Source organism: Macaca fascicularis, chromosome 10 (assembly GCF_037993035.2).
Source record: "Macaca fascicularis isolate 582-1 chromosome 10, T2T-MFA8v1.1".
Lineage (NCBI taxonomy): Eukaryota > Metazoa > Chordata > Mammalia > Primates > Cercopithecidae > Macaca > Macaca fascicularis.
Genome location: NC_088384.1, coordinates 56,803,234 through 56,812,590, shown reverse-complemented (window position 1 = coordinate 56,812,590; position 9,357 = coordinate 56,803,234).

Here is a 9,357-nt window from a genome sequence, read left to right as displayed (position 1 = left end):
CTGTGACATAGGTGACTGATCAAGAAAAACAAAATCATGTCCGAACTAATCCATCACCCATGAGTTTTCCCCCTGTATTCTTTGTTTGGTTTTGGCACACTGTGAACACAGATCCACATTGATCTAAATATACCCACACTGTATGTCTTCTCTTTGTGGGAGCTTGATGGTTTCAAGTTTTGTGTGTTAGTCTCTAATTCATTTTGAGTTGATTGTTGTGCCTTTTACACAATAGGGGTTCTATTTTATTATTTTATATGGGGACATCCAATTTTTAAAACAATTTATTAAACAGATTCCCCCTTCTTCATTGTGTCTTTTGGTGTTCTTTTACAAAATGTGTACACTACCAAGGAGTTTGGGTTTGTGATTAAGCTCCCTCATTCTGTCTGTTGGCCTGGGTGTCTTGGTTAATGCCAGTCATCTGTTGTTTAGATAACTAGCTTTTCAATATAATTTCAAATGGAGGACAGTGATGCATCCCACATACTTTCTATTTCCAGAAATGCTTTTGAAGTTTAGGGCATTTAATTGGTTCCGTGTGAATTTTAGCATCGTTGGCATCCTTTTTTCTTTTTTTTTAAATAAAAGAAATTGCTCTAAAGTATATGTACATAAGTAGAGGATGCAGGGGCCATTTTGATATAGTTACTCCTAGCATATTGATGAAATCACAATATTTTGCATCTGTGAAGTCCTCTGGGTATTATTTGTCTGTGGAGAGGATATTCAGAATCCTTTCCAGCTATTTGGAAAATTCACTACAATATTAACCCTAGTCTTTTTTATTTTTATTTTTATATTAACCCTGTAGAAGAGAAGGGTAGGATTGAGTTCAGTTTTCTAAGTGTAACTTGGTAACCATTACCAATTCCTACCCAGGCCCCTCTTCTCCCCAGCCTCTGGTAACCACTGTTGAACTTTCTACTTCTATGAGATCAAGTGTTTTAGATTCCACATAGGTGAGATTATGCAGTATATGCCTTTCTCTGCCTGGCTCATTTCATTTAACATAATATCCCTCAGGTTTTTCCACATGGCTGCAAATGACTAGATGTAACCCATTTCTATGGTTGAAGAATACTCCGTTCTGGATGCATATTGCAGTTTCCTCATCCCTTCATCAGTGAATGAACGAGTAGGCACATTTCCTATCTTGGGTATTGTGAGTACTACAGTACACAGGGCAAGGGAGGTATCTCTTCAACATAGGAATTTCATTGACTGTAAATGTACAGCTGGTGGTAGGAAGGCTAGATGAAATGGAGTTTTTACTTTGTTTGAGGAACTTCTAGCTATTTTTCCTAGAGTGTGTCCAAATTGATATTCCCACCAAGAGTGTAGGAGAAGAATTTCCCCTTCTGCAAGTCTATACCAGTTGTTTCCTTTTCAAACTTGTATTTTTGTTTTCAGTAACATTCATTCTATGTGTATGGAAGTGGTATCTCACTGTGGTTTCCCTTGACATTCTCGTGAGGATTAGAGCTGTTGGGAAACTTTTTCTTTTACCTATGAGTGAATTGCTCATCTACTTTTCAGACATGTCTGTTCAGGTCCTTGGCCCAGACTTAGCTTGGGTATTTGTTTTTGTTTCTGTTTTTGTTTTCTCCCACATCATAGTGTTAGTTTCTTGCGCATATTTTGTAAGAACCCCTTTCAAAGACAGGATTTTCCATAGTTTTCTTTCAGTCTTTGAGGTGCCTTCTCTTCTGGTTCATTGTTTTCTTTTCCCTACATAAGATCCAATGTTTTCTGTAGTCCCACATGTTTATATCTTAGTGGTGGCTTTTGTATACAATTAAAAACAGTGAAAAAGTTTGCAAGCCATGGCATTGTCTATGGGTTTTTTCCTTCTAATTTTTCTTTTCTTTTTCTTTTTATATTTTACATTTTGCAAATTGTGTGCCTAGATTAGTCTTCTAAAATATATGCTCACCCTATGTTTCCTAAGGGAAGTAAGTGGTTTCAAAACTGAGTTTAAGTCTTCAGTGTAATTTACATGGATTCTGTCCTATTTCACTGTTTTTCATGTGGTTATCCAGTTTCCTGAAAATCGTTTATTGAGCCGACTTTTCTTTTCCCATTGTTTCATTTTGTGTTCGTTTGAAAACTGTGTTCACTGTGTATATACATTTGGGTGGCACAGGGGATCCGTCATTCTGTCCGTTGGGTAGGCTCTTTTTCTGCCAGTAGCAGATTGTTTGGATCAATATAGGTTTTAGTTGTTTCATCTTTTTGCCCACTTAATACATTTAGTTTCTTGTGTATGTTAGATAATGGTTCCTTTGAGATACATAATTTTCTATAATTTTATCCCAATCTTTAGGATGCCTTTCCTTTTGGTTCATTGTTTTCTTCTTGTTTAGAAATTTTAAAGTTGTCCTTTATCTATCATACTTATATTTGCTTTTGTTGCCAGTGATTTCTGTGTCTCATTGGGAAATAAAAAGAGATGGTGAAGCCATTGTATTGTGTATGTGTATATTGTCCCTAATTTTTTCTTTTTGCAACTGGTGTGCACAGATTCAAGTTTCCCCAAAATAGACACTCACTCTGTGTTTTTTTCCTGGGAGCTTTTTGAGTTTCAAGATTAGACTTAAGTGTTCAGTTTATTATGTGTATTTGTGTATTTGTGTATTTGTGTATTGTGCAACATAAGGTTCTTCAGTCCTTTGCACGTGAATATCCAGGTTTCTCAACCTGGGTGCCTTTGGTGTGTTTCTGAAAAATGTGTTTATTCTATATAATTTTGATCTGATGATCTGCCTCCTTCATTTGGTCCATTTTGTTATCTTTCTCTGTTTATGCTACTAATGGATGGAGAGGGACAATGTAAGTTTTATTTTGTTTTCCTGTGTGTGTGTTTTTCTTTTTCTTTTTTTTTTTTTTTGTTTTTGATCTTTCAACTTTGATTTTCTAAAAGCATACCTACTTTTACTGTGATTAACAATATTATGAACATAGTACCAGTAAGGTGGTTCATCGGTTTAGAATCTCTTTCTCAATAGGGGTAAATTTTAGTGAAATAATAGAGATAACAAAGACATTTATCAAAAGAGAACTCTCATAAACAAATAAGTTCCAGTATAAAAAAGTTTAGTAGGCCAGGCGTGGCGGCTCACATGTGTAATCCCAGCACTTTGGGAGGCCAAGGCGGGCAGATCTCCTGAGGTCAGGAGTTTGAGACCAGCCTGGTCAACATGGTGAAACCCCTCTCTACTAAAAATACAAAAATTAGCTGGATGTGGTGGTGCACAGCTGTCATGCCAGCTACTCAGGAGACTGAGGCAGGAGAATAGCTTCAACCTGGGAGGCAGAGGTTGCAATGAGCCATGATCACGCCATTGCACTCCAGCCTGGGGGACAGAGTGAGATTCCATCTAAAAAACATAACAAAACAAAAAACAAACAGAACAAAAGAAAACAAGACAAAAAAATTTAGTAAACAAATGTCACTTAAACTGTGTAAGAGTTATAAAGCGGTTAAACATCCCCCCCAAAATTTTGGAGGGCCACATAAGATCATCAACTGGACTGAGACCCACAGAATACTACAGACAAATAGGACATGTGGGTATAAAAGTAAAAGTTATAAAATATTAGAAGCCATTGTATCAACACATTAGTATATCATGACCAGATATCCTTTATGGCAGGAGTGCAAGTGAGATTCAGCATTTGCAAATCCCGTAATACTATTAAGCACATTCACAGAGTTAATGAGAATGCCATGTGTTCATGATCATGTATGTGAAAAGACACTGTCAGGATTCTACAGCATGGTATATTTTTAAAATTTCACAAAATTAGAATTGCTGTAAAAATGTATAAAATATGAAATGGATTTGTACAGATAAAATATAATGAAACCACAATTTTAGAAAAGTATGTATAACAGTATGAAGAGGTCAGTGATTCTTTAATCAATTGATAAATTGAGGTTGACTTCAATGTAGCTACTATCTGTGCATGGAGATAAAATTGATTGCAAAGAAGAATAAACAAAAATATACATAAAAGTCTGAATATCAAAAATAACTTTTCATGTATTTTAAATACTTGGAAATCAAAAGTGTGATGTTGATTCATTACTAGACTGAGAGAAAAATGAAGCACAGAATTTAGAGAATAGAATGAAACGTATATGGAAATGTTCTGTACAATAAAAGCAGCAGTGGTAACAGAGGAGATGTAGGCTCTGAGTGTCTCACTGGAGACTGAAGCCCACAGATATGCAGCAAAGCCTTTGTCGCCCTGTTGGTTTTGCCTCCTGCTGGTCATGTGCTTTCACACATGGAGAGAGGACATTTAACCTTTGAGCCAGGGCGTCATTTGTTGTTGTCTGGTGGGTGAGCCTTTTGCTGGCATACTCCATATTGTTATATGTTCTTGGGACCCACAGGATTAGTCTTGGTCATCTAAGATGTTACATCTTATCATCTTAAGGTATTACTGACTTTATCACCTTCAACTGACTCCTATTTATTCTTTGAAATAACCAGGCCCACACGTTGTTTCAGTAATTCTTTCAGTTGGTGATTTGCCTGGTGCAGCACTATGTGAGACACCTCCTCTCAAATGACCCACAAGTGATAAGAGGCTGTGAACAAACAGTTCACAGGAGGGACCAACCACGTGCAGACATGGAGTGGGTCATTTCAAGGTGAGGTGGTCAACCTGTACCCTAAACTGGCACAGGCCAGAGAAGCCACAATCCTTTAGGGAGAAAAATTGCAAAGTATAAATATCCTTTGTTAAGAGAAATAGAGACCATCTTCAGAGGTTGTAATAGTATTAAAATGTGTTCTCATTGTTCAGCTCCCACTTATGAGTGAGAACATGCAGTGTTTGGTTTTCTGTTTCTGTGTTAGTTTGCTGAGAATGATGGCTTCCAGCTTCATCCATGTCCCTGCAGAGGACTTGATCTTATACATTTTTATGGCTGCATAGTATTCCATAGTAGGATATCTAGCACATTTTCTTTTTCTACTCTATCATTGATGCGTATATGGGTTGGTTTCATGTCTTTTCTATTGTGAATAGTGCTGCAGTAAACATCCGTGGAGAAGATAGTGCTGAAAGCAAGAGGAACCTCTGAGCATGATGAGCCTCAAAACATGATGGGGTTCAGGCAAGATGGAGCTCTGAGCACTATGAAGGTCAGAGCAGATGTTGCTCAGAGTAAGATGGAGCTCCAAGCGTATGGTCTCAGAGCAAGATGGAGCTCAAATCAAAATGGAGCTCCGAGCAGATGGTGCTCAGAGCAAGATGGAGCTCAGAGTGACTGGAGCTCCAGGCAAGAAGAAGGTTTGAGCAGATGGTGCTCAGAGCAAGATGGAGCTTGGGGTAATTGGAGCTCTGAGCAAGAAGGATCTTAGAGCAAATGGAACTCCGAGCACATTGGGCTTAGAGCAGATGGTGCTCAGAGCAAGATGGAGTTCAGAGTGATTAGAACTTTGAGCAAGATGAAGCTCAGAGCAGATGGAGCTCTGAGCAGATTGTGCCATAGCAAGATGGAGCTCAGAGTAGATGGAGCTCTGAGCAAGCTGGAGCTCAGAGAAGATGGAGCTCTGAGCAAGCTGGAGCTCAGAGTGGATGGAGCTCTGAGCAAGCTGGAGCTCAGAGTAGATGGTGCTCAGAGTAAAATGGAGCTCCGAGCATTTGGTGCTCAGAGCAAGATGGATTTCAGAGTGATTAGAGCTCCAAGCAAGATGGAACTCAGAGAACATTGAGCTTGGAGCGGATAGAGCTCTGAATAAAAAGGAACTCCAAGCAAGATGTAACTTGGAGCAGATGTTGCTCGGTGGAAGGTGGAGCTCAGAGCAGACGGTGCTCGGTGCTCAGAGCAACATGGAGCTCAGAGTGATTGGAAGTTAAAAACATTGCTCTGTAGTATTGGAGCTCTGAGCAGATGATGCTCAGAAGCAAGATCGACCTCGGAATAAATGGAGCTTTGAGCACAATGGGGCTTGGAGCAGATGCAGCTCCAAGCGAGATGTAGCTCAGAAGACATGTTCCTCACAGTAAGATGGAGCTTGAGCAGATGGTGCTTAGAGCAGAACGAAGTTGAAAGCAATTGGAGTACTCAGCAAGATGGAGCTCAGAGCAGATGGTTCTCTGAGCAAGATGGAGCTTGGAGCAGATGAAGTTCTGAGCAAGAAGGAGCTCTAAGCGAGATGGAACTTGGAGCAAATGTTGCTTCGTTTCAGATGGACTCAGAGCAGATAGTGCTCAGGGCCAGATGGAGCTGAGAGAACAAGCTGCTCACAGTATGATGTAGCTTCGAGCAGATGGGGCTCAGAGCACAATGGAGCTGGAAGTGACTGGAGATCTCAGCAAGATGGAGCTAGAAGATGGAGCTCCGAGCAAATGGAGCTCTGCGCAGAGGATGCTCAGAGCAAGAAGGAGTTTGGAGTGATTGGAGCTCTGAGAAAGATGGAGCTCTGAGCAGTTGGTGCTCAGAGCAAAATGGAACTCAGAGTGATAGCGCTGAGTTAGTGTAGTAAGAATTAGGAAGTGTATATGTAAAGCAATGAGCTTTACAGTCAGTGTGCTTTTTATTATCTTTATCATCATTAGAAACAAGTAAGTTTCCCCTAAGTGCTATTCCTATATTTAATGTAGTTACCAGTACCTGAACTATGGAAGTTTTTGATTCATTTTTCTCTTCATCTTTCTAAGAAGTGTGATAATGGCAAAGCTTTTTGTTTTCTTTTGAAAACACAATTCTGAAATCAAATAATACAGTTGACAACTTTAAAACTTAAAGAAAACCACTAGAGTGTAACATATATAATGTTCCTGCTGCCTCTCACCACATTATGTTCAAGGAAGATGATTCTAATCACAGGAATAATTCCTCTTGTTAAGTGTATTTCCTAGGATCTTTTCCAATTTTACACTTTAAGATTTTTGATGTAATGAAATCGATTGCAACCTGATTGCTTTCTATTTCTCCTATTTTATAGTTAGTCAATGCTTAGCCATTTTATCTTCTTCTTTTAAAAAAAAAAAAAAACACTCTTTAATCTTCCTGTAATTTACTTTGGCTTGTATCAGAAGATGAGGTTGTAAATTGCAGTCCACCCTAGTGAGTTTCCCAAATGCCATTTATTGCTTGCAATTCATTTTATAGCCAGTGATTAACAGTTGAATTAATACTGTTCCAACAGATTGTACCTCTTATCTTTTTTCACTCTGCTCTAGTGCCCAGCCAATAGAAGGTAGCCAATATTTACTGAAAGTACATGAGGATGGTTTTAATATGTTTGCTTTGTTTTTGAATCTCCCCGGCACCTAGAAGTGTAGCACACAGTGGGGTCTTTAATCGTCTGATGAATTAATGAGCTGAAAGATCTGACACTAGGGGACTGCAGTTTTGCTTTTTCTCGGCAACCAGAATGACCTTTTAAAAATTATTATCATGTCACTTTCTAGCTTACCATCCTTTAATGGCCTCCCATTTTGTTGAGACTGAACCCAAGTTCCTTACTAGACCTCTGTCCTCGTCTTTGACAGTCTCTGATCTCATCACCCTGGTCCCTCTCCCTCATGGTGCTGAAGCTGTTTTTGGAAAGGGATCCTGATCCAGATCCAAAGAGAGGGTTCTCGGATCTCACACAGGAAAGAATTCAGGGCAAGTCCATAGACTAAAGTGAAAGCAAGTTTATTAGGAAAGTAAAGGAATGAAGAATGGGTACTCCATAGAGCAGCCCCGATGGGTGCTGGTTGCCCAATTTTATGGTTATTTCTTGATTATATGTTACACTAGGGTTGACATTTGTAAACTGCCATGGCACTGGTGGGAGTGTAGTAGTGAGGAAAACCAGAGGTCACTCTCATCGCCGTCTTGGTTTCAGTGGGTTTTGGGCAGCTTCTTTACTTCAACCTATTTTATTAGTAAGGTCTTTATAACCTGTATCGTGTACCGACCTCCTGTCTCATCCTGTGACTAAGAATACCTAAACCATCTGGGAATGCAGCCCAGGAGGTCTCAGCCTCATTTTACCCAGCGCCCATTCAAGATGGAGTTGCTCTGGTTCAAATGACTGACAATGCCACATGGACCTTTTTTTTTTCCTGTTCCCAGAACATTCTAAGCTCTTTGCTTGTTTTGGCCCAGGCCTTTGCACTGGCAGTTTCCACTGCCAGGAATACTGTCCTGTGACTTGTTACTATCACCTGTGTCCAAGCTGAAACATGACCTCCTTGAATTCTCTTCCTGACCACCCTGTCTAACCCTGACCCCTATCTTACCCCATCTGGCTGGTTACTCTCTGTCACATTTCCCTGTTTTATTGTCTAATCGGCACTCATTGATATTTGACTTTATAAGTCCATTTACTCATTTGTTGTCTGTCTTCTCCACTAGAACATAAGCTCCCTGAGGGCAGGGATTTTGTCTGCTCTGGATGATGTCTGTCTCCCTCTCGAAGGCCAACACATCTTCTTGTGCTGTTAGAGCAGAGATGGGCAGCCTTTACAAGATCTATGAGATCCACCTGATCTGACTCAGTCCCAATTCCCCATAATTGTATCCATTTTTATCTCCTATGCCCCATACTCTCCCCATTTGTGCTCCCACTGAAAGAATATTTAAGTGCTTTCCAGAAGCTGGAGGGGGTGGGGTGAGGGAGGATGCTGTGGGAGAAGACACTGTGAACCAGACCAAGGCCACATAGCAAGGGCCTCATATGCATATTAAGAATTTGGTTTCAAGAGCAATGAGAAGACAGATTTGCATGGTGAAAATAGACTCCTGCTTGTAGAGAATAAAGGTGTGGGAGGATTGGGAGGAGACACAGGGAGAAAATCTGGAGGCTCTTCTGGAAATGGAGATGAGAGATGCAGGGTACCTGAACTTGGTCAGTAACAGTGCAGATGGAGGAAAGTATGTGGATTCAAGAGACATTCAGAAGGCAACAGTTGTAGAGAAAAATGTTTGTTTGTTTTTGAGACAGTCTCTCACTCTGTTGCCCAGGCTGGGGTGCAGTGGTGCGATCTTGACTCACTACAACCTCTGTCTCTTGGGTTCAAGTGATTCTCATACCTCAGCCTTTGGAGTAATTGGGACTATAAGCATCTGCCACCACACCGGGCTAATTTTTTGTATTTTAGTGGAGACAAGGTTTCACCATGTTGCTCCGGGTTGTCTTGAACTCGAGCTCAGCTAGCCCACCCAACTCAGCTTTCCAAAGTGCTAGGATTACAGGCATGAGCCACTATACCTGGACAAGAAAAATATTTTTTGATATTTTGATATCTCCAACAGTTCCTTCAAAGAGAAGCAAGAACTGATTTCACTCTTTTTGTTTTGTTTTGTTTTGTTTTGTTTTTGAGACAGTCTTGCTCTGTCAC